A 24,396-nucleotide genomic window follows, 5' to 3' on the forward strand; every position below is an offset into this window, starting at 1 on the left:
GCTGATTGCTAGATAAATTAGCCCCACTCTGAATGAGAGGGTCAAAAAACTGACATGAAACTGTGAACCAGGAGCCTCAAATCCCAGCATCACTGCTTTTGGGTTGTGTGATCTGGGTCAGTGGCTTCTCTTTCCTGAGTGAATTTGAAAACCTAATGGTATCATTTAGCATAGATGCATGCTAGAAATACACTGGAAATAGATGTCACTCAAGTGGCATTCTCAAGGAAAATTTAACAAAGGGACTGTCTGAATCATATGTGCAGGGTTAAAGCAAGGAAAAGGAGAGGGAGCGTTTACTAGAACCTGGAGAGAGAGCTGTGAGAGAAGCTGCCCCATAGGACACAGGCAAGGAAGAAGCTTGGTGGTAACTTCCCTAACCCCTTCTCCTTCCTCCCTGTAATCTCCTATTAATATTTCCATTAACCAACACCAACCAGAAGCCAGAGGGCAGAAGGATCCATTGTTGCAATCCTTACAGGTCGGCTTCCTGGCACCTCAGCAGAGTGAAGAATGGCAAGTGGATCAGGAAAGCTGAATGGAGAAGAGTCCTCACCCCAGTGATGACAGCATAGTGAGGGACAGTGTTTACTATGCCACCTCCCAACAGCCACGTGCCATTCAGGAAATTGATGCCCTCACTCCTACAGCCCTTACAGTTTTGAAGTGTTTCCCATCCATTTTCTTTTTTAAATTTTTCTTTCTTTCTCTCTTCCCTTCTTTCCTTCCTTCCTTCCTTCCTTCCTTCCTTCCCTCCCTCCCTCCCTCCCTTCTTTCTTTCTTTCTTTTTCTCTCTCTCTCTTTCTTCTTTCTCTTTTTTTTTTTTTTTGACAGGGTCTCACTTTGTTGCTGAGGCCGGAGTACAGTGGTGCAATCTTGGCCAACTGCAACCTCTGCCTTCCAGGTTCAAGCTATTCTCATGCCTAAGTCTCCCAAATAGCTGGGCTTACAGTTGTGCACCACCACACCTGGCTGTGATGATGCCACTGCACTCCAGTCTGGGTGACAGAGCAACCTTGTCTCAATAAATAAATTAAAAAATAGGAAGAGGCTCAGGGTTGGCACTACAAGGTGTAGACATGGATCAGGCTGAGGTTGGAGAGTCCTAAGGTAAGGTGTGGGCCCCTGACATCTGGAAACTGGTCTGACACTCACAGCAAGACCATGTTCTTTATGCTAGACATACCTGATCTCACAGAACACCAACATCAGGTGAGGTCACTAGACAAAAACAAAATCACTGTGCAGCCCTCCTAAAAACCACCACTCTTGGTAAAAAATGAGTGACTGCTACTTCTTTACCAATTACAGCCTTATCCTCACTCTAGTCTGCCCTGCCTGTCAATAACATTTATCAGGATACCAAACCATAACATTGTTCTTGCTTTCTGTCAGTACCCAATCCATGGCAAACATCACCTTCTTATACCCTCCTCAACATTACCCAATCAAAGCCCAGACTCTAAAGCTTTCATCAATATCTTCTTCCTGAGATGCCCCACTATTTTTTTGTGGAGAGCATCCTTCCTCACCCTATCAAGTAATAAACCCAGCTGGTCAACTGCAGGTGTGTTCCTGGTGGTCTGTAACTGGAAGACACTGACACTCAGAAATGAGGGAGTTCAGAACATGTTGCCCCCAGATCTGCTGCTGTAGAATATTGACTATTTTGAGTTAAAAACAGATAAGAAAACAGCAGACGCAAGAAGACCACTCTAATCTGTTTCTTAAAAGCAAAAGATAATTCCCATGTGAAGAAGGCACTTTCTGTACCAGAAGCAAAGTCCCACTCCCATCAAGGATGGGGAATTAAGACCAAGAAAAATCTGCACACACAAACCTTGTTAGACTCACCCTTATCTTCCTGGCCACTTCACCCAGCTAACCATGTTAGCCAAAGCCCCTTTGCCTTGTCACATTTTCATAATGCACTACTCTTTGTCCAATGTGTTTACTGTAACTGCCTTTTTGGGTCTTCATTTCCTTAATAAGGCCCCCGTGTCACGTAGAACTTGTGTTAAATAAATGTGTATGTTTTTCTCTCGTTCATCTGTCTTATGTCAATGTAACTCACAGGTGCAGCTAAAAATCCCTATGAGGGTAAAGGTGAAGTTGTGCCTCCCCTCCAACAGCAAGGATCCAGGGCAGACCCATGGAGGGTTGGGATCTGGGGACGAGCAGGGGCAATAGCCCTGCACTTCTGGGTAGTGGGGGATCCCAGGAAAGCCACTGAAGGCGAAGGTCTCAGGCCTGCTCTGGACGGGAAAACAGAGGGCTTGCCCAAACACCATAACAAATGGGACAAGGACCTTGCAGAGTCCAGGGACAAGGACAAGGACCTTGCAGAGTCCAGAATTTACTTCAGAAAAGTTTATTTTAAGCAAAAAGAACATGATAAAACTACAGTTAAAAGAAAAAATTCAGCTGGGCATGGTGGCTCATGCCTATAATCACAGCAATTCAGGAGGCTAAGGGAGGAGGATTGTTTGAGGCTAGGAGTTCAAGACCAGCCTGGGCAACATAGTAAGACCCCATCTCTAAAAAAATCTTTTTTTAATTAGCCAGATTGCTGGTACATAGTCTCAGCTACTTGGGAGGCTGAAGTTGGAGGACTGTTTGAGCCTAGGAGGTTGAGACTTCAGTGAGCCAAGATTGCACCACTGCACTCCAGCCTGGGTGACAGAGCAAGACTGTCTGAAAAAAAAAAAAAAAAAAAAAAAAAAAACCTTGAAACAAAGAGAGAGAGAGAGAGAGAAAGGAAGCAAGGAAGGAAAGAAGGAAGATGTAGAAAGAAAGAAAGAAAGAAAGAAAGAGAGAGAGAGAAAGAAAGAAAGAGAAAGAAAAGAAAGAGAAAGAAAGAAAGAGAAAGAAATCCATCGAAAGAAAGAAACAAAAAAGAAAGAAAGAAATCCATCAGAAAGAAAGAGAAATCCATCTAGTAGCTCTGTGTTGGGGGATTAAAGAGACAAATACTGGTGGCTGGGAGCCCAGTGAGGAAGCTGTGGAGAGGAAGTACATTGGGATGCTCAGAGACTACCCCAAGTCCCTGCTTGGAACTTGGAGTCTTTCTCTCCTTCCTTCTCTGCAAACTCAACGTATTCCTTTGAAGCAGAAGTGAAAGAACCTAAGCAGCTCCAGTTCTCAGAATTGCTTGCTGCTCCCAGAATGCAGCTGCCTGTCTCCTTGCTCCTGGCCAGAAAACACCAAGAGGAAAGCACTGGAGAGCAGATAATTCAGCTCCTCAGAGAAATACAACACACAGATGTCAGAAGAGAAAATTAACCCAGAGTTTGTGGACTGGATTCTCCTTCAGTCATACAAGATGCATGTCTAATTAATGGAAATGACTTTGGAGCAATGCCTTTGGTTTCATGAAGGGAAAATATTTGAGATGAAGGATTTATCCAAATGTATTTTCTTGATGCCTCCTCCAGAGAACCTTGAAAAGGAATGAAAACAAAATGCAAGCTAAGTGTGAGTGGTAACTGATTTGTAGCTTGTAATGTTTTATTAACAATATCTGGTTCATCTGCTGTTTGGGAGAGAAACTTTTAATTCTAACTGGTACCTAACCAGTCCTAAGCAGGCTCTCTGAATACCTTACTTAGCACCTATGAAAAGTGGCTCAAGCTTGAAGTACAAAAGGCTAAATAGTAATTTGGAAGTTTGCTGTGCTTCAGAGTGAAGCCCTTTCCTGTCCTGCATAGACAAAGATGTCTGCTGGGTTTCATGAATGTTGCATGGCACGTGTAATTACGCTAGATAATCACACCTCACCCAAGCCCCGCACCTGATGATGAACGGGCTGTGGCAGGCTGTCTCCATCCTCATGAGGAATTATTCAGCACCTAGACTGTATTCCACTTCTGTTTGGGCCCGTAAACATACATATTTATCAAAAGCCTTTGCAATTCTGACACCATCTACTTTAAAACACTATCCTATTTGTGGGTAATCAGCACCTCATGAATATTAGATTTCTCCCTTAATTTCACTAGCATGGCTTTCTTTTTGGCAGGGAAAGGTCAGGACTCAATCAAGTGAATGTTGCTAAGAAAAAAAAAGCAGAACAAATTCCTGCTCTGGGCAGGAGGATGCTGTAGGTCAGGGATGAAAGGGCCTCCTCCCTGCTTTTCTTCCACTCTCTCCTCGGTTTCCAGCACTCCCCTGCCCCCACCACCCTGACCCGGCCTTCCTGTCTCATTGTCCAGAGATGGCTGCATGGTTAAATGGCTCATCACTTAATAGAAGCAAAGAAGTATCAAAGGCACAAGTACCTGTATGTCAGAAGAACTCAGAAACAGATGATGGGCGAGTTGCCAGGAGAGAGCTGAGCCTTGTGCTGAGATTGTGAGTGGAGATCCATCTTCCTGCTCCCATCTACAGCTCGGAAGACCCAGCCTCACATCCCAGTCCAGTCCTGGCTCCTGAAGACTCCAGATCCATGGAGAGGTGAGACAGCCAGGAGGATGGTTTCTACAGTAACCCACAGAGTGCTCAGAACTCATTCCCCAAATCAGCCACTTTCAAATCAGAAACTAGACAGAGGGAGATGGAATAAAAAATAAAGGAATGTTGAGTTAATCACACAGCTGGACCCTGGGAGGCAGTCCATGGGCTGGGCAGTATCTCAGTAAGGTTTAGGGTCCAGGGTCACATCTGCGAGGCCTCAACCCCAGCCCCTCAACCTTCTCTCCAGCCAGCCAGCCTTTAATTCATTTGGCTATCACTAAGTGAGCACCTACAATGTGCCAGACATGGGGCTAAGCACTAAAAGTGCAAAGACAAGCTGGACAGTGTCTAAACCTTTTAAATCCACTCATTCATCACTTCTTCAGGCGTGTACCGTCTCTACTAGGTAACAGATATTGCTAGCTGAACTTAAGGCAAAGGGCCAAACAGATGTGGTCACCATCCTCTCATAAAGCACAGTCTTCACGTGTGGACATATGTTTATTTTGTGTTTATTTGTTTGATGATCAATTATAAATTGAATAAGTACTAGAGAAGCGAGACACTGAGTTTTGTAGCAAGAAAAACAGGAAACACCAAATCTAGCCTGGGACCTTTGTGGAGGCTGCTCTGAGGAGGTGAGCTGAGGGGAGCAGTGAGGGACCAGGTAGAGGGGCTGAAAGAACATTCTAGGCAGCAGGGGCAACCAGGGGAGAAGACCCTGACTTAGGAAGCACTGAACGCATTCAAAGTGGCACTGCCATCCCTGCACTTTGGGAGGCCAAGGCGGGTGGATCACCTGAGGTCAGGAGTTTGAGACCAGCCTGGCCAACATGGTGAAACCCTGTCTCTACTAAAAATACAAAAATGTGCTGGGTGTAGTGGTGCATGCCTATAATCCAGCTACTCAGGAGGCTGAGGCACAAGAAACCCTTGAACCCGGGAGGCGGAGGTTGCAGTGAGCAGAGATCACGCCACTGCACTCCAGCCTGGGCAACAAGAGTGAAACTCTATCTCCAAAAACAAACAAAACAGGACAAAAAGAAGCATACAAAGTGACACTGCCAGAAGGCCAGGGGACTGGGCAGAGTGACAAGGGAGAGAGAGGTGAAAGATGGGGTAGGAAGGCATAGAGAATGAGCAGGGGCTTCCTTGGGGTCCGAAGACCCCACCAAGGGGTCCATAAATAGAATCTGGTGAGTCTGTGAATGTGGATAAAAAGTAATTTTTTTTTTTTTCTTTTTTTGAGACAGAGTCTCGCTCTGTCACCCAGGCTGGAGTGCAGTGGCGTGATCTCAGCTCACTGCAAGCTCCACCTCCCGGATTCACGCCATTCTCCTGCCTCAGCCTCCTGAGTAGCTGGTACTACAGGCGCCCACCGCCACGCCTGGCTAATTTTTTTGTATTTTTAGAAGAGACGGTGTTTCACGGTGTTAGCCAGGATGGTCTCTATCTCCTGACCTTGTGATCCGCCTGCCTCGGCCTCCCAAAGTGCTGGGATTACAGGCGTGAGCCACTGTGCCCCGCCAAAAGTTATTCTTTTGTGTTCACCAATCTTGAGCTGAAATTGAGCATGTCCCTAATAGTATTAGTAGTACCTGGGACCTTGTCATTGATATAAGCCATAGAGGCCTCCGTTTCACAGCACAGTTTTTGCAGATGATCACAATGTTGAAATTTTGATGCTTATCAGACCTGCTGCTATAATGTATTACTAGAAAAGCAAATCTGTTACTATTTTACATTTTAATGTTAACAAGTATATTTCAATATAATTGATTTTGTTAATTCTGTATATTTTACTACATGCATTTAAAAAATTGTTCAGAAACGGGGTCCACTGGCTTTGCCCAAAGGCATCTATGGTACAACAGAACTAAGGACCTCCGGCTAAAGCTCTCTGGAGGAGCTTGCAGTCTGGAGGGGAAGGCAATCTGGGGCCAGAATGAGCTGAACTATGAATAGGGCAGTGCCAGGGGCTCTGGGAAGACACAGGAGGCAATCCTTGCACCACCTGGGATGGGTGTCAGTCATGTCCACAAGGGTGGTTAGAGGCATCTTCTCAGAGCGCATCCCACCCCTGCCAACAGCCAAAGGCAGGCGCAGCACAGGGAAGGCCACTAAGCCAGGCCCTGCCCAGCTGCTGTGACCTGGTCTCCTTCACCCCAGGAGGGGTGAGAACAGCCTTCCCCAACCCTCTGCTTCCCATTACCATGGAAACCAGGGCAGAGTCCAGCCAGAGGGAAGACAGTACTCTGTCCTCATTATTTACTTACTCATATTCTCCCTCCTTCTCTTGTTCATTTACTCTCTCTCTCCTCTATCATTCCCGCTTTCTCTCCTCTTTGATTTTTTTCTCTGCCTCTTTTCCCCCTCTCTCTTCCCCTTGCCAACTTCCTCTCATCTCAGTTCACTTCTGTGTTTTTCCTCTGCATTTATTCCACAGTCCTTCACTTCTAACCTGCCACAGAGCCCCAGAGCATTAGGAACTGGCTGGGAGCCCACAAATCTGATAGTCAGGGCTTTTCTCTGCCCTATTTTTAAGGTGGGAAAACAGGCCCGGAGAGTGGAGAACCTACACCCTGTCTCTAGATGTGCCTAGCACACCCCAGTCCTAGCACTGTGCTTTGGCCCCTGTGCCTGGAAAGGGTCTCAGCATAGCACAGGCCTCAAAGGCAGAGCTGGAAGGGCCTTGGCTTGCCTTCCCCTGTCAGCCTCAGCAGTGTCTATGGGGTTGGGGGTAAGCGCCCTCTTCCTCATCCAGAATCCCTGCCTTGCCCATAGTAGAGCTGGTTCCCAAGCAGAAGAGCAGCAGACTGAATCCAAAGGCAGGGACCTTTGGAAGGTATTCTCTCCTCAGTGGAAATGAGCCTCTCTCTCTGCTCCACCTGCCTCCCCAGCACCTGCCCTGGGAAATAGAACCCCATCATCAGGGGAATGACAAAGAAGGGGTCCCTCGCCAACCTGCTAAAGCTGGTGCCCCCAGCCTGATCCTCCCTCCCTCCCTCCCCTGTGCTTCTGAAGCGTTTCGCGCACTGGCTTGTCAGCACTGCAGCACTATCTGGTAGCTGCCAATTTATTTTATTATGACTTGTTGGAGCACGAGGCCTGGGAAAGCCCAGGCACTTGGTAAATTTTAGTTGAGGAAAGTGAAACTCAGTGAGCTTTAACACAAATATAAATGACTGTTGAAACTTTCTAAAGTTACAGAGTGAAGGGAGTAAGTGGTATAATTCATATCACACAGCAAAGCTAATGTCTAAACTGCTTTCTTTCCCTCCCAAGTCAGGAGAGGAGCACCAAAATGGGCAAATGGAAATGTCAAAGTGTCTCCCCGTTCATGGCTGCCGGAAGGTGGCTGAGCACGTTGGGCCAATCTTCATGACATCACATAAGTGAGTCTCTGGCCAGGCCAGAGGGAAGGAACAGCCAAGAGCCCTGCTGAATTTAAAAATATATATATGAAGATTTGAATGGGGGCCCAAAGAGAAGGGGCCCTAACATGGGAGAGTGGAGGAACAGTGGGAGGGTTGAGGGGCCACCAAGCAGAAGTGCTGGAGGCTGCACAAAGACCTTTTCCAACACTCCTTATGATGGGATCCCCCTGTCTCTCCAAAGCCCTCAGAGAAAGGGCACTTTGGGGTGAACCACTGTCCATGGGAAGCAGGTGAAAGCCCATAGAGTGCTTGACTGAGCCATGGCTGGAGTCAGAGGTGGGCCTGATGCAGGGCAGGCACAGGAAGTGCTGGACAAGAATGTGTAAGTTATGAGTCAAGACGACTGGAACACTCTCGTGGCTCACTGCACCACCTCCTCCACTGCTCATGGGTTGAATGAGATGGGATCCCCCAGGAAAGGCCAGAGCCCCTGGGGCCCAGGTGCAGCTGAGGGGAAGGGGGCACCCAGCAGGCTTCCCTGACAGCTGCCCGTCTAGGCCCCTGGCCCTGCTTGCAGAGCTGGCTGCAGCCTGATGCCAGACTGGGTGAGGACATTATGCTAAGTGAGATAAGTCAGGCACAGGAAACACTGCATGATCTCATTGAGGTGTGGAGTCGACCGAGGTGTGGAGTCTGAAAAAGAAGAAGAAGACGAGGAGGAGGAGGAAGAAGAGGAAGAAGAAAAAAAGAAGAGGAAGAAGAAGTAGTAGAAGAAGAACAAGAAGGAGAAGGAGAGAAGAAGGAAGAAGGAAGAAACAGAATAGAAGAAAAGTGGCTCCCAGGGGTGGGGAAGGCAAGGAAATGGTGGGGAGATGTAGGTTAAAGAGTGCAAACTTGCAGTTATGTAGGATAAATAAGTGGAGATCTAATATACAGCAAGAGGACTACACTTACTAATATTGTAGAGTATATTGAAAATTTACTGAAAGGGTCGATTTTAGGTGCTGTTAGTGTGCACACACTCAAGGAAACTATAGAAAGAGATGGATATGTTGAATTGCTCACCTGTAAATAATCACTTCACTATAAATATGTATATCAAAACATCTTGTTGTGCATCTTAAATTTACAGAATTGAAAAAAAAAGGCTGGCTGGACCAAGACTCAGGGCCACTGCACTCCACCAGGGGGTGCTGTTTGACATCTGCAAACACCTTTCACAGCCTCCTCTGCCAAATATTTCAGAAACCAATTTCCAATAATGCAAACAACCTACTCACCTGGCTGCAGAGTTGGGAAATAGCTTGTTTCATTGCAAATGAGTTTTACCATCTCCTCAGAGCTCTGAACTTAGCCATCATGCACAGTCTCTTAGTTGGGTCAGTGCCCCAGGGTGGAATTTCCTGACCTTGTCACCGGTTCTTGGCTCCACACCTTAGAGCAATTCATTACTGTTGGAACTGGCTGCATCCGGTTCTGGCCTCTCCTCTCAACCAAGGGAGAAACAAGACAGGAGGGAGGGCTGCAAGAAGCTGCTGTGCTGTGAGAAGCAGGTGCCCTTGGATGGCTTCTGCAAACTCCCCAGGTCCCAGTTTTCTCATTGGTGAAGAAACCAGAATGGGCAGACCAATAGCCTTACAGGCTTGCTCAGTGGCTATCCTGACAAAACAAAAGACCAAAACACAGGTTAGGAGGTGTTACCTAAAATGTACAGGAGGCCATTGATTTGGACGGAGTTTCTGGCTGTGCATCCGGCCTACGGTCACCCAGCACTCCGGGCTCCGACACACAGGCGGCAGCTCCTTCCTAGGAAAGTGCCACCCAGGTTGGACATGTTTTTAAAAGCTGATTGTTAATGAGCTGGAAAGGAAAGGAATAGAAGCCATTATGATCACTCTAAGAAAGCATCTCTGATTCATGGATCATTTACTATTGATTATTGAAACCAATGCTATCGTGCACACCCTGTGGCTGGTTTTAAAACCTCTATATCGTTGGAGCTTGGGATTTATTTGGAAGCACTATAATAAGCAGCACATGACAATTACTTCCCTCAGTACTCCCTGTAATCAAGATAAATTATCCTGCTATTGATGTAAATGGGATATGAAAATCTATAGAGTTCTCCTGAGGAGAATAAACCCTACATTATGCTCACTTCATTTAAATTTTGCAGCAAAACCATTTTGGGGTCAATCAAAAATACATTCCCCCAAACTTTTATTGCCATCCATCCTCAGTCACCTCCAGAAACAATTAGCAAACAATACCAGGGAGGAAGCACTCAGCCTAGGGGTGCCTGTACTGCTGTTATTATATTCGCCTTATAGAGCCTCAATGCCCACAGACCCAGGGCATCCTTTTACACTCACAGGTGTCTTATCATACATGTATTTACATAGGACACATATGTATTTAAAATTTGTTTTCCCCATTGCTAAACAACCTCTTACGAAAATTCAAAGTACAATTAATTATATATGAATATTTTTGTAAACAACAAACTCAGCCAGGCACAGTGGCTCACGCCTCTAATCCCAGCAATTTGAGAGGCTGAGGCAGGTGGATCACCTGAGGTCAGGAGTTTGAGACCAGCCTGGCCAACATGGTGAAACCCCGTCTCTACTAAAAATACAAAGATTAACCAGGCGTGATGGCTCATACCTGTAGTCCCAGCTACTCGGGAGGCTGAGGCAGGAAGAATCACTTGAACCTGGGAGGTGGAGGAAGAAGTGAGATGAGGTCGTGCCATTGCACTCCAGCCTGGGTGACAGAGAGAGACTCTGTCTCAAAAAAATAAAAATAGAAATAAATAAACTCAATTTGCATTACTTCTCCTTCTCTGATTTTTGCCTCTTCTTTTCCATCAAGTGCTTGCTTGCCTTTTGAGCCAGCTTTCTGTAGCTGCTTTTCTTCTGCCAGAAAAGGTGCTGCCCTGAGCAGCTCTGTACTCTGTCTTTCTTTGATTTTCTCTGTTCTTCCTATCCCTGAAACCCCATAGTTTATTCATTCAGTGGGGATGCCACAGCCTTCTTTCCCAGGAATTCCTTTCAGTGCAGAACCCTTCTGGCAGTCTCAACTTTTTTTATGCACCTAACCTCTCTTTCTGAATTTGTTATTTAACTACTGTCCTTTTATTCAGCATCTTTACTATAAAACCTTCTTCTTTACAGCAAGACAAGCATAAAATCCTCTCTAAGCCATGTCTTTTCAAGCCATTTTATCTCAGTCTTAATTCTCCTAATCTCACCTGTTTAAATGAGGAGAGAGAAAAAGGAAGAGGAGTAGGAAGAAGATGAAGAGAAGGAGGGGAGAAGGGGGAGAAAGACTCACAGTGACAATCATTTGACTATCACTGGATGTTAGGATTATGAGTGATTTATTTTATGGTCTTTATTTTTTCAGCATTTTACAAACTGTCTACAATGAACGTATACACTTTATTCCAGTTGCCCTAAAAAGCTGAGCCTATGACAAAAGCTTACAGGCTAAAGCTTTGTTGGAGGTGCAATCCCAAAGAAAGAAGCAGGAATGAGGAAGAAAGAGGGGCAGAGAAAAAGCAAAAACAAATACTGAGTAGTGCAATTCCAAGCCGGTCACAGTCTCACAACAAAACATAGCTGACTGCTCAGTCACTTAGGACCTCACCAGAGAGGCCACAAGGAGCTGTGAGCCACAGTCAGCCAAGGAGGGTCAGGAGGCACTGGCTGTCTCAGCCTCTCCTAGGCAAAGTCTGCACTGACTCCCCACACTGGTAGACCACGTGGCTCCACAGGAAAAGCCGGGCTGCAGGGGACCTGGCTCAGCCATGCCCAGGTGCACCGTTCCTCCTGTCACTTAGCACTGCACGTGGGGGCTCTTGGTCTGCAGAGCTGGTGGCAGCAGCGGAGGCAGTCAGGGCTCCTGGAACACAGACAGGTGAGCTATTGCTAGAGCTGCTCTGGCTGGAGGCAAGGCAAGCAGCTAAGGTCTGCTGATCAAATGCTTTTATAGCTAAGAAAATAAGAAAAGCTTGTTTTAAAATATTAGATTCCATTATAAAGTATCTATCCTTTTAGCCTCAGCTTGCTCTAGGCTCATTCAAACCTTTTTATATCCCAGATCCACACTGGACACAGTCCTTTAAGACAGAGGTTGTAAACCACAAAGCCCACAGGGCCAGGCCAGGAACACACACAGGAAAGAGAGCTGAGTGGAGGCTGCTGAAGTGCCGGCTGGGTGGAGGCGGAGTGCACACACCTCTAAGTCACTACTGCCCGACTTCGGCCCACGGCTGTTACACCTTCTGACTTTGTTCCAAAATATTTTTAAGTTGAAAATCACGACTTCTCTAAATGTGAAAAATCTCATTTTTTACTGTTGACACGTGGACTTTTTTCCCCAATATTTTGAGCTAAACAAAACATGTCAGCTATCCACAGATAGTTTTTATTTGTCCACAAGCTTGTGACGTCTGCTAATAAAAAGACTATGGAAAACACTTCATTTTCCCAACCTCTGCATTGCCTCACATGATAGCTCATGCTTTCATGAAGGTTCCATGTGTAAGACACTGAGTGTTATACATGGAGTTCCTCATGTCGTTTTGGAGCAGCACTGTTACATAGGTAATATTATTAGTCCCATTTTATAGATGAGAAAACTGAGCCTCCGGAAGCTTAAGCATCTTGCTCAAGATCATTCACATGGTGAATCGCTGGTGTGGACTCTGCACACCTTCAGGGGCCGGGCCTCCATTGACTTTTCCACTGAAGATGTGCCCACACATGTTAACCTCTCTGAAACTCATAACCCTGTCTAGTTGCAGGCTGCCTGGCCATCACTATTCTGCAGATAAGGAACTTGAGACTCAGGGATGTAAAGTGACCCTCCCGAGGTTCCAAGCGTAAGAGGGGAGGCAGAATTCAAAGGCAGGTGTGTGTGACTCCAGGCCCAGGAAGCCCCAGCCTGGGGATCCCCAGCCTGCTGAATTCACAGAGCTTCAGAGCGGTCCTGGGTGCTGGAGGCAGAACAGATGGAGAGGGGCCCAGTACTCACGCTGGAGAAAGTCCTCTGGACACAACTTGCCAGTTTCATATAGGTTTCCCTGGGGCATTCACTAAAAACAAGATTGGGCCTTCTGACATACCCTGAAGGTAGCCACTACCAGGTGGCCTTCCCCAATTTATTTCCCCAGTGGCCTTCATTTCCCAGCTTCCACACCCACCACTAACAGCCTTCCCCTCTGAGAACTAGACTCACTGAAAGCACGGACTGTGTTTTAAGTGGTTGTGACTCCCCAGGGCTGATTTTACCTAACAAAGGAAGAGATAATCTGTGACACTGTGATATAATAAGAAATAGACATATATACATATACTTTTTTACCCCATGCCTCTTGCTTCTGGCACAGAGCTCTTAAGACCTTTGTAATTTCCTGAGCGATTGACTAACACAGAGCTCCTAAATCCCTTGAAATTTTCTAGGTAACAGGAGTCTCTTTGGTTCTTATGAAGTGACTCTTGGAGGGCTCCTGGGTGGCCTCAGGATGGGGGCTGGTTGCCAGGGGAACCAACCATGTGATTAGGGGTTTGGAAGTTTCAGCCCCACTCCTTGATTTCTGGGAAGAGGATAGGAGGTGAAGGTTGAGTTGATCACCAATGGCCAGTTGATTTAGTCAATCAGGCTTTTGGGCTGGATGTAGTGGCACACACTTGTAATTCTAGCACTTTGGGAAGCTGAGTGGGGAGGGGAGGATCCCTTGAGCTCAGGGGTCCAAGACCAGCCTGGACAACATAGTGAGACCCACATCTCTACAAAAAAAATTAAAAAATAGCCAGAAATGGTGATGTGGTGGTTCCAGCTACTGGGAAGGCTAAGCAGGGGGATCAATTGCTTGAGCCCAGAAGGTTGAGGCTGCAGTGAGCCATGACTGCACCACTGTACTCCAGCCTGGGGCACAGAGTGAGACACTGTCTCAAAAAAACCCCCAAATTATGCTTTTGTAATGAAGCCCTCCATAAAACCCAAAAAAAGACAGTTTGGAAAGCTTCCGGTTGCTGTATGTGTGGAAGGTCCTGAAGGGGGCACTGAAGCCCCCTGCCCTCCACACATCCTTGGCTGTATGCAAGCCGCCACCTGGTTGTTCATCTGCATTCTTCACCATATCCATTATAAATATAATAAACCAGTAAATGTGTTTCCTTGAGTTTTGGGAGCCATGCTAGCAAATTGTGGAACCCTAGTTAAAGCCAGTTGATCTAAAGTGTAGGTGATAACCTACTACCTGCAATTCTCATCCAAAGTGGGGCAGTCATGTGGCACTGAGCCCTCATCCTGTGGGATCTGCCCTAACTTCAAGTAGATAGTGGCAGAATTGACTTGCAGGACATGCAGTTGGGATCCACTGAAGAAAAGCGTGGGAAAAGCCCACACATTTGCTGTGAAGTGTTGTGCTGAGTGGTTGTGGGAATAAAGAAAACACAATTTTATTGTTATCATCAAACTCATCAATTAGTAACATTTCTTAGCTTTTAAAACCGTTTGAAAGGCTGATAAAAGCAGTTGGTTCCCCCCTCAAAATAAGCACTTATTAAAGCCAATGCTCCATCTGATTTCGGAGACATCCTGTGCCACCTGAAGCCCATCCCCGCACTGAGGTTGAGAACTCCTGATGCAGTCGTGGTCCTTCTTCATTGATAAGTCACTTCTGGCCCACAGGCTTGTCCTCAGATCACTCATAAGTTTCTGGTAGGCCAAGGATTCCTGCTTCCTAATGTTTATTTAGAGTTCATGGTAGATACAGACTAAAAACCTACTCAAGCTGGCCTCAGAAAAGGGGAAGGGAGACACAGTTTCAGTGTGGGATGATGGAAAAGCTCTGGAGGTGGACGGTGGTGACAGCTGCATGACAACGTGAAGGCACTTAAAGCTACTGAATTGTATGCATTAAAATAGTAAAAGTGGTAAATTTTGTGTTGAATATATATTACCACAATAAAAAAATTCAAAAAAGTAAAATAAAAGGAAGAGTACATTTTAGGGGCTGGAGAGTACACCAGGGAAGCTGCTGGCTGCTGGACCTTAGGAGGGAACGAGAACATTGTCACACTAACCCCTGCCCCTCCCCGGTGGCTTCTCCCTGCCCACTCTTCCAGCTTAGGCCCACATCACAGCTCTCACGCTTTTATTCCCTCCAGCAAGAGAAATATTTCCTCAGGCTGGGAGCCCACAGCTCATACTCAGACACAAACTCATTGGAGGAGGAATCTGATTGCTCCAAATTGGAGCTAAGAATCCTGTCCGGGCAGCAGGGAAGAATCTGTTCATATAATTATGGCCACCAGAGAAGTGTCCATCACAGGGGGAGGCAGAAGAAAGCAGTGTGGATGCACATCACAGAAACGAAGCCGTGAGACGCAACAGAAGGCTACACGCAGAGCGGCACAGATAGAGCTGAACCGTCTATTACCGAGTAGAAAGAGGAAGAAACGGAAGATCTAGATGGGAGCTTCTCCAGCTTGAATCACAGAGGAAATCACTAAGGGACCCTCTTAAAATGCAGGGACTGCTTCCACAGATCGGAAGCAGGGCCTAGGACTCTGCATTTCTAACAAGCTCCAGGCGAGGCTGCTGGGGTTCACACCACACTTGGAGTAGCCAGGCTTTAGAGCCCAAGCTCAGCTTTTGTGTAAATCAAAAATGCATGCCGGCAGCAGCTCTACCTAGTTTACAAGGATGCATGCATTCTGCAGCACATTACCAAACACAAGATGAGAAGCGGGGAAGAGGTGAGGGTGCGGAAGTGCAATGAGAATACGGGAAAGAGAAATCTACAAAATGGGAGAGGGATCTTGCCCCAACGGCCAGTGAGGGCACGCTGAGAGCTGAGGGTGTGATTAACGTGACTCGTGACTCATACCCACAGTCCATAGAAGGAGGAGGAAGGGCTCTCATGCGCTCGAGCAACTTCCTGGTCCCTGCTGGCTTGGCAGGTTTCCTGGGCGAGCCCCACCGGCTTCCTTAAGGGACATTTGAAATGGTGACTTAGCCTTCACCTATAAGCAGATGGCTTGGTGAGGGTGGTGAGATTTAAAATCCACTGCCCCTGAACTTCCCACACACTTCCCATACACAACTGCATTCAATGTGTCTTTCCAGGACATAGAAAAAATATTTGCTTAGATTTATGCTAACCATTTGATTTGCATGCACAATGCAAAAAAAAAAAAATCAACATCAGTAATCAAGGAGGCTAATATGCAAATGTATCAAATCATCATCCCCAGGATTTTCTAATAAACAAAAGGCTGAGGAGCAACAGCCAGTGACGCTGGCAGAGCTGCAGCTGGGCCACAGCGAGGGGAAAGGGAGAGCCCCACAGCACAGCTCACGTGTCACGGAGCACATCACTAAATGGAAATGGTGTGATCCATTTCACCTGCCCCCAAAACACATGCTGCTATGGCTCAGCTGTGTCCACACCCAAATCTCACCTTGAATTCTCATAATCCCCACAAGTCAAGGGTGGGGCCAGGTGGAGATAATTGAATCCTGAGGGCAGTTTCCCCCATTCTGTTCTCAAGATGGTGAGTGAGTTTTCATATGATCTGATGGTTTTTTTTATAAGGGGCTCTTCTCCCTTTGCTTGGCACTTCTTCCTGCCACCTTGTGAAGAAGGTGCCTGCTTCTCCTTCACCTTCTACCATGATTGTAAGTTTCCCAAGGCCTTCCCAGCCATGGTGAGCTGTAAGTCAATTAAACCTCTTTCCCTTATAAATTACCCAGTCTCAGGCAGTTCTTTATAGCAGCATGTAAATAGACTAATACACATGCTATCCAATAGATTAAAGAGACTGAAACACAAGTGTGTCCCCAAGACAGGGAGAGCTGGGAAGATAAAATACCTGACACATGGCATGGTGCCAAGCGGAGGTCCCATGGTCTGCTTTCCCTCAAAAACTTTATTCCATCTCTGTTTCTCCACTTTCACCCTATTACCTGGAGAGTGGAAAAAATGCTGCTTCAAACAAATCACTCAATCCAAGGAACAATTTTTAGCTCATGGAGTCTCACTGATATTGAAATATGGGCCTATAGTTTGAATTGCTTACAACACACTGATTAACTCAGGACTAAAATGATTCATCATACTGTTGGTGAACTTAGCAGCTTAGGTTCTGTGTGTAGTAACTAGATTGGCACTTACTGAGCACCTGCTGTATGCTGGACAGTGTACTAGGCACTGCAATTGAGGAAAAAAGGTATTTTTTTTTTTTTTGAGACAGTCTCACTCTGTCACCCAGGCTGGAGTGCAGTGGCACGATCTCAGCTCACTGGAAACTCCGCCTCCGGTTCAAGCAATTCTCCTGCCTCAGCCTCCCAAATAGCTGGGACTACAGGTGTATGCCACCATGCCCGGCTAATTTTTTGTATTTTTAGTAGAGATGGAGTTACACCGCGTTAGCCAGGATGGTCTCGATCTCCTGACCTTGTGATCCACCTGCCTCGGCCTCCCAAAGTGCTGGGATTACAGGCGTGAGCTACTGCACCCAGCCGGAAAAAAAAAAGTTTTAAGGCCTGGACAACATGGCAAAACCTCATCTCTACAAAATATACAAAAATTAGCCAGATGGGGTGGTGCACATGCCTGTGGTCCCAGCTACTCAGGAGGCTGATGTAGGAGGATCATTTGAGCATGGGAGGTCGAGGCTGCAGTGAGCGATGATCATGCCACTGCACTCCAGCCTGCATGACAGATCTTGTCTCACAAAAACTAAACAAAAACATAAACAACATGGTTTTAGATGTGGGCGTTGTCTATCATGTGCCACCCACGCATCTATCTAGAGAGACAAGACTAACATATACAGAATAGATTAGAGCAACACATTGTGTTCCTATATGTCCAGCAGATCGACTTCATGCTTCAGGCATGGCTGGATCCAGGGATGCAAACAATGTCACGAAGACACTGCTGCCCACCCCCTGCTCCCCGAGAGAAGCTTCCTAGGCTTGAAGCTCTCACAGAGGGAAGCAGCCAGGAAGGAGAAGCAAAAAGAAGTGCTGGCAGGCCCCGGCTGGGAGATAGTGAGATGGGGGAGGAAACACAGAGCCCTTCTTTCTCTTGTGTCTCCATCAGTCCCTGCATCAATTCTGCCTGGCTGTCTGGGTCACCTGCTCGTCCTGCACACACTAAGCACTGGGCAAGACTATGGCACTCTGGTTGGTCTTTCTGAATCCTGGACCCTTCCCAGAAGGGGAAGGGAGCTGCCTAATGGTCAGGTTCAACAAAATCATGTGGAGGGGCAGAGCATGAAGGTCACTAGAGAAGAATCTGCTGGGCAGACAAATAACACAATATGATTGAGAATGCAACAATATCACACTGGAGACATCACCATGGGTTGAAATAAATTAGGCAAGAGTGGAGCATTTCTAAAAATGTTTGCTGTAGACTGAATGTTTCTGTCTCCCCAAAATTCATGTGTTGAAACCTAATCTCCACTGTGATGGAAGCAAGAGGTGGAAACTTTGAGAGGTGATGAGGTCATGGGGCAGAGCCCTTATGATCGGGATCAGTGCCCTTATACACAAGGTCCTGGGAGAGCTTTCTTGTCCTGTTCTGCCACATGAGGACACAGCAAGAAGCCGCCATCTGTGAACCAGGAAGCAGCCCTCACAGACACCAAATCTGCTGGCCCCTTGACTTTGGAGTTTCCAGCTTCCAGAACTGCGAGAAATAAATGTCTGTGGTTTGTAGGTCACCCAGTCTGTGGGATTTCATAATAGCAGCCCAAGTGGACCAAGAGAGTGGTAAAATTAAGCACAGCAATTGCACACATTTGGGGTCTCCCATATGACAGGCATGTACTCTCTGTTATCAAAATCCAAAATCCAATATCCAAGACTCAAGGGCTACAGGAGCCATCTCTGCCCATCCCCCACGTTCATCTTTTGGCATCTGTCCCCCTCCTCCCATGGGGCTTACTTCTGTTTTTATTATTTCTGGCTCTTACCTCAGGGCTCTTGCACTTGCTGTTCCTCTTGCCAGGAATTCTCTTCCCTGCTTGTCTTAAAACTGATTCTTCTCATCCTTCAGTGTCCATAAGAAGTGTGGCTTCCTTAGGGAGCGTTTCTCCTCCCACCCTTGATGAGCTGGTTGCTCTCTTCCCTCACTCACTACTGAGTCCCACCAGGGTGGGGGATGCATCTGTACTGACCATTATCGCACCCCATTGCATAGTCCTAATGCACAGTAGAAACTTGATAAATGTTTCCTTCCTTCATTCAACAAATATTTACTGAGTGCTGACAGTGTGCCAGGCATGACAACAAGTGTTTAAAATACATCAGTGCTCAAAACAGCCAAGATTCTCTACTCTCAAAAAGTGTAAATATTTTTTCAAATCAATGACCGAGCCCGCTGACCAGAACCCCAGACACCGGGTAGCTAAGCAGAAAGCAGCTGCAAGGGCAATGCAGGTGGAGGGAGGAACCAGCCGACAGCCCAGAAGGCAGGATGAGAATCCAAGATCCACTCTCCATGATCTGCCATGAGTTCCACCAGAGGCCTGGCCATGCCTTGGTTTCTCCCAGCCCACAGCCTGCAAATAGCTCCTCAAAACCCTTGGGGTGTGATGGCCCCTGCTCATCCTTCTGAGAGCACAGGCAGCGAACTGAGAACCACTGTGAATAGCACTCTGGAAAAGTCAAGTGCCCTCCACCTGCTGAATCACACTTGACTTTTGCTAAAATCAAGACAATTACAAGATTGTTCCTGATCCTATTTAGTACGGCTGGATGGCCCTTGAGCCAAATTAGAGGGAAGATGGGCCTGGAATGAGAGAGGATGAGAGAGGTTCCATGAAGCTCCCATAAGAATTTCACTCTTGAGGTGATGCCACAGCCCTGGCAGGCTGCACAGAATAAAAGTCCACCTTGCTTAGATGCTTCACCTGTTTCTAAAGGAAACTGTACTCCATCATTGTTCAGGAACTTAAAACATTCATTTAAAAAGTAATAGCAAACACTGAGTAAAAGCACCCTTTGACCACCCACTCTTCAGACCAGGGCCCCACCCATTTCAGAAATAACCATTCTTACCAAATTAGCGCATGCCTCTTCCAGAATTTTCTATGCATTTACATACACATGTATTGTTTAATTTTTTTCTTGGTTTTGTTTTATATAAATGATGGTATATTGTCATTTCGGTTCTAAAGCTTTTCTTCCTCTATATTACATTCTATCTTGGAAGTCTTATTAGTACATATATATGCTTTTTTTTTTAATTTTTAGAAATGGGATCTCGCTTTGTCACCCAAGCTGGAGTGCAGTGGTGTGATCATAGCTCACTGCAGCTTTGAACTCCTGGGCTCAAGCGATTCTTCCACCTCAGCCTCCTGAGTAGCTGGGACTACAGGCGAGCACCAACACACCTGGCTAACTTTTTAAAATTATTTTTTGTAGAGACAGGGTCTCAGCTTGCTATGTTGCTCAGGCAGGTCCCAAACTCCTAGCCTCAAGCAATCCTCCCACCTCGGCCTCTCAAAGCACTAGATTATAGGTGTGAGCCACCCTGCTCAGCCTGTCTATTCTTGTCAGCTTGTATGTAGTACTCCACAGTAACTTTGTCATTATTTATTCAGCATTAAATCATTATCTATTCCACTATTAATAAACATTTAGCTTGTTTTCAGTTTTTCCAGATTCCACATAATGCTGTGATGGAGAGCCCTGTTCACACCTTCTCCCTAAGGTACTGCAGAGTGTCTTCCTAAAGCAGATATCTACAAGTGAAATCACTAGCTCACGGAGCACACACAGTTATTTTAACGTATGCTACCAAGTTCCCCCCACCGTGGCTGGATTCCCCCTCCCACAGCCGGGCATGAGCATGTTTATCCCTCCCCTTAATGTTTATAGGGTCCTCTTTTTTCTCCAACCTAATTGATGTTTTTCCCTAAATCCCATCAGGCCTAGTATGACCATCAAACGCAGGGTGCCATTGGACAGCCCTGAGTAAGAACTGATTGCCAAGTAAAGAAAATTATTGGAATGAATAGAAGGATTGTCCTTCAATATTCCAAGTCTTTTCTCCAGGATCCATAACATGCTCATGGTCTATCCAGAAAACACATCCAATGTAGAAGAGAGAGAGCTGGAGTAAGAGGAAGAAACAGAAGCAAAAACACTGGGAGAGCACACTGGCTTTGGGCCTTAGAACAGCATGTGGCCTTGAGCATGGCTCTCCAACACTATGCATCCTTGTGTCCCATGTCTGAAACCATCCCTACCTCATACACTTACCATAAGACTTGAAGAAAATTAAAAATGCCAAAAATACCATACTGAGCTGCTGTCGAGGCTGTCGACTGCCTTAAACAAGAGTTCTTAAGCACAGTGCAAACCCCCTTTTAGGGATGACTATTTCCACCAAAAATGTTTGAGGAATCTTCCCCATCTCATCAACACAGGATGGAACTCAAAGTCACGCCTAGGCAAAGGATATTTGGTCACAGAGCAGAGCTGAGCTGCAGCCTCCCACAAGCATTAATGATAAGTGATCAGCTAGTTGCTTTTTACACACTCCCCTGGAGGGCAGTGGGGTGTCTCTGGACATGGCACTGATGGAAACCAAGCCCCAGGTGAATGTAGAGGAGTGGATCTCAGTGTTGGCAGTGCACTGGGATCACTGGGGGGAGCTTCATAAAAAAAACGATGCCCAGAGATCCAGATTTAATTGGTCTTAGAGGTGACATGGAGGTGAGATTTTGAAAAGCTCACCCAGTGACTGTGAAATGCAGCGAGGTTAAGAACCTCTGCCTTAGGGCAGTTACAGATATCAACTCTTACCATGCCCTTCAACTAAGAAGAAGAGCCGGGATCTGTATATTTCCTTTTTTTGCAATTTCTTATTATAAAAAATTTTTTAAAAGGAGAAAAAGAAGTGTTCTAACACGAGAGTCTCAGAATTGAGAACGTGTGAGACAAAGATAGTGTGAGACCAAGAGGAACAGTGGCAATACTTGAACGAAACAGCAGAAGACAATGGTGAACCATGCCAGGCTAACTGCCTCCATTACACCCTTAGTAAAAAGGAAGGGGATGTTGTAGTTTGCTAGGCATAATTATATGTGACAATTTTGAAGTAGGGTTTAATATTTGACTTTAATAATTCTCAGTTAATTCCTTGTGTGTCATCAGAGATTAGAGTTCAAGGAGGCTGAGGCTACTGGAATTTGCAGGGCAGAGAAGCAGAAAAGAGAAATGTACACCAAGAAAGGATTCCAAAAATCTGTGTAGGGTCTCCCTCAAGTCTGTTGCTGAACAGTAAATTTCACTTCTGTGGGAAAAAAAAAAAAAAAAACTCCACAAAACTAGGCATAGAGTGACCAGAGAACTGTAAGTTTGACCATTCCTAGAGCTCACCCAGGGCTACAGAACCTTCAGGCTCCAACCAGGTGGGGTGGAGAGTCTTTGTTAATATCCAAGGCATTCAGTTAAGAGCCCAGAAGGATTCTGCAGTAGTGGCAGAAATAAACTCGCCTGGGGAAAAGGCTGCTGTAAACGCAAGCCAGAGTAGCTTCACCAGTCCCAGAGGGATCCAAGTAATCACCAGGGAGCTTGAGCTCAGGCACCTGACTGCCTGGACTAAGTCAAACACCCTTTGAAGCAAGACAACTAAATCCAGCAATCAACAATGTAGATTCACCACATCCAGGGTTTCATGTAGAAATTACTACACATAGGTAGTAGATACGTAAAATGACAAACATCATAAAATGTGAATTGCAGAATCAAGGTGGTAGGTATATGTCTTAAATTTTTTTTATAATAAAATGTAGGACTGGGTGCTGTGGCTCACGCCTGTAATCCCAGCACTTTGGGAGGCCGAGGTGGGCAGATCATGAGGTCAGGAGCTTGAGACCATGCTGGCTAACATGGTGAAACCCCATCTCTACTAAAAATACAAAAAATGAGCTGGGTGTGGTGGCGGGCACCTGTAATGCCAGCTACTCAGGAAGCTGAGGCAGGAGAATCAATTGAACCTGGGAGGCGGAGGTTGCAGTGAGCCAAGATCGTGCCACTGCACTCCAGCCTAGGTGACAGAGTGAGACTCCATCTCAAAAAATAAAAAGTAAAAAAGTAGGAAAAACTACTACATAGGCCTATAAAAGAGAAATATAACTAAAATAACTAGAATAAAAGTTGTTCAATAAAAACAGACTCAGCAATGACAGAGCCAATAGAGACAAGCACGTAAATCAGCTACTATCTGTGCACATGTCCAGATGCCATGTTAAGCAGAACTTGTTTTAAATTGTTTATAATTTGTGGATACATATTTTACTTTTTCTTTTTTTTTTTTCTTTTTTTTTGAGATGGAGTTTTGCTCTTGTTACCCAGGCTGGAGTGCAGTGGTGCGATCTCAGCTCACTGCTGCCTCCGCCTCCCAAGTTCAAGTGATTCTCCTGCCTCAGCCTCCTGAGTAGCTGGGATTATAGGTGTGAGCCACCATGCCTGGCTAATTTTTGTATTTTTAGTAGAGACCGGGTTTCATCATGTTGGGCAGGCTTGTCTCGAACTCCTGACCTCAGATGATCTGCCAGCCTCAGCCTCCCAGAGTGCTGGGATTTCAGGCATGAGCCACCACACTCGGCTCATATTTTACTTTTTTTAGGGACAGAGTCACCCAGGTGGGAATGCAGTGGCACAATCATGGCTCACTGCAGCCTCAACCTCCTGGGCTCAAGCCATCCTCTTGCCTCAGCCTCCCAAGTAGCTGGGACTACAGGCGCAGGCCACCATACCCAGCTAATTTTTAAAAAAAAAATTTCAGAGATGGGATCTCACTGGGTTGCCCAGATTGGTCTTGAACTCCTGGGGTCAAGTGATCCTTTTGCCTTGGCTTCTCAAAGTTTTGGGATTATAGGCATGAGCTACCATGCCTGGCCAAGAAGAACTTTTTAAATACTTTTTTTTTGAAAGACAAAAATTATTACAAAGCAAACAGAAATACTCTAACATTACCAATTGCAGGGGAGAAAGAGAGTCAACGTACAAAAATGATTCACAAAGGAGAAGAAAATGAAAGTGATAAGCACATGGGGAAAATAATCAACCACACTAACATAAAACATTATAAGTAGGATAATATCAGATTAGCCAAGATTTTAAAACTCTGTGTTCAGTGCTGGTGACCATGTAAGAAGACACTGATCCACAGCTAGTTGAAGGTCGATTCTGGGTTCCTGTTTCCTGGAAAGCGACGCTTAGTGGGATGGGTAACTTGCTCATGTGATGCAGCTGGTAGCAGTGCTGGCTGGCTGTGTTCCATGTCTAAAGTCGCAGAAGCTACACCACGCTGGCACCGTGGTCTACAAACCTGCCACTCTCTATCACCTTTTTATTCATAGAGATGAGGTGGGTCACTCTCAGACAAAAATAAGAGGCACAGTTGTGGGCCACGACAGAGCAGCAAGCAGGGAAGGTAGGTCCCCAAATAGTGGCCTGAGAGGAAGGACATACATGTGTAGTGGCCCTAGCTTCACTCAGACGCTTGTATAAGTTGGGGGCAGAGAAA

At 46.1% G+C, this 24,396-nt stretch overlaps 1 long non-coding RNA gene across 7 annotated transcripts in view; it reads right to left on the bottom strand.

Moving 5' to 3' along the window:
• Positions 1-495: 495 nt before the first annotated feature.
• Positions 496-24,396, bottom strand: part of LOC112130190 (uncharacterized) — a 277,700-nt gene continuing 253,799 nt past the window's right edge. For 6 of the 7 annotated variants that reach the window (XR_010138470.1, XR_010138467.1, XR_010138473.1 and 3 more), the window contains 2 exons: positions 9,110-9,488; positions 3,468-4,538 (listed from right to left, as the gene is read on the bottom strand). This is a non-coding gene — a long non-coding RNA (uncharacterized LOC112130190). Of the gene's footprint in view, positions 3,440-3,467; positions 4,539-9,109; positions 9,489-24,396 lie in introns of those variants that run through there. The other variant, XR_010138469.1, reaches the window with a different exon arrangement.

Source organism: Pongo abelii, chromosome 20, assembly GCF_028885655.2.
Source record: "Pongo abelii isolate AG06213 chromosome 20, NHGRI_mPonAbe1-v2.0_pri, whole genome shotgun sequence".
Classification (NCBI taxonomy): domain Eukaryota; kingdom Metazoa; phylum Chordata; class Mammalia; order Primates; family Hominidae; genus Pongo; species Pongo abelii.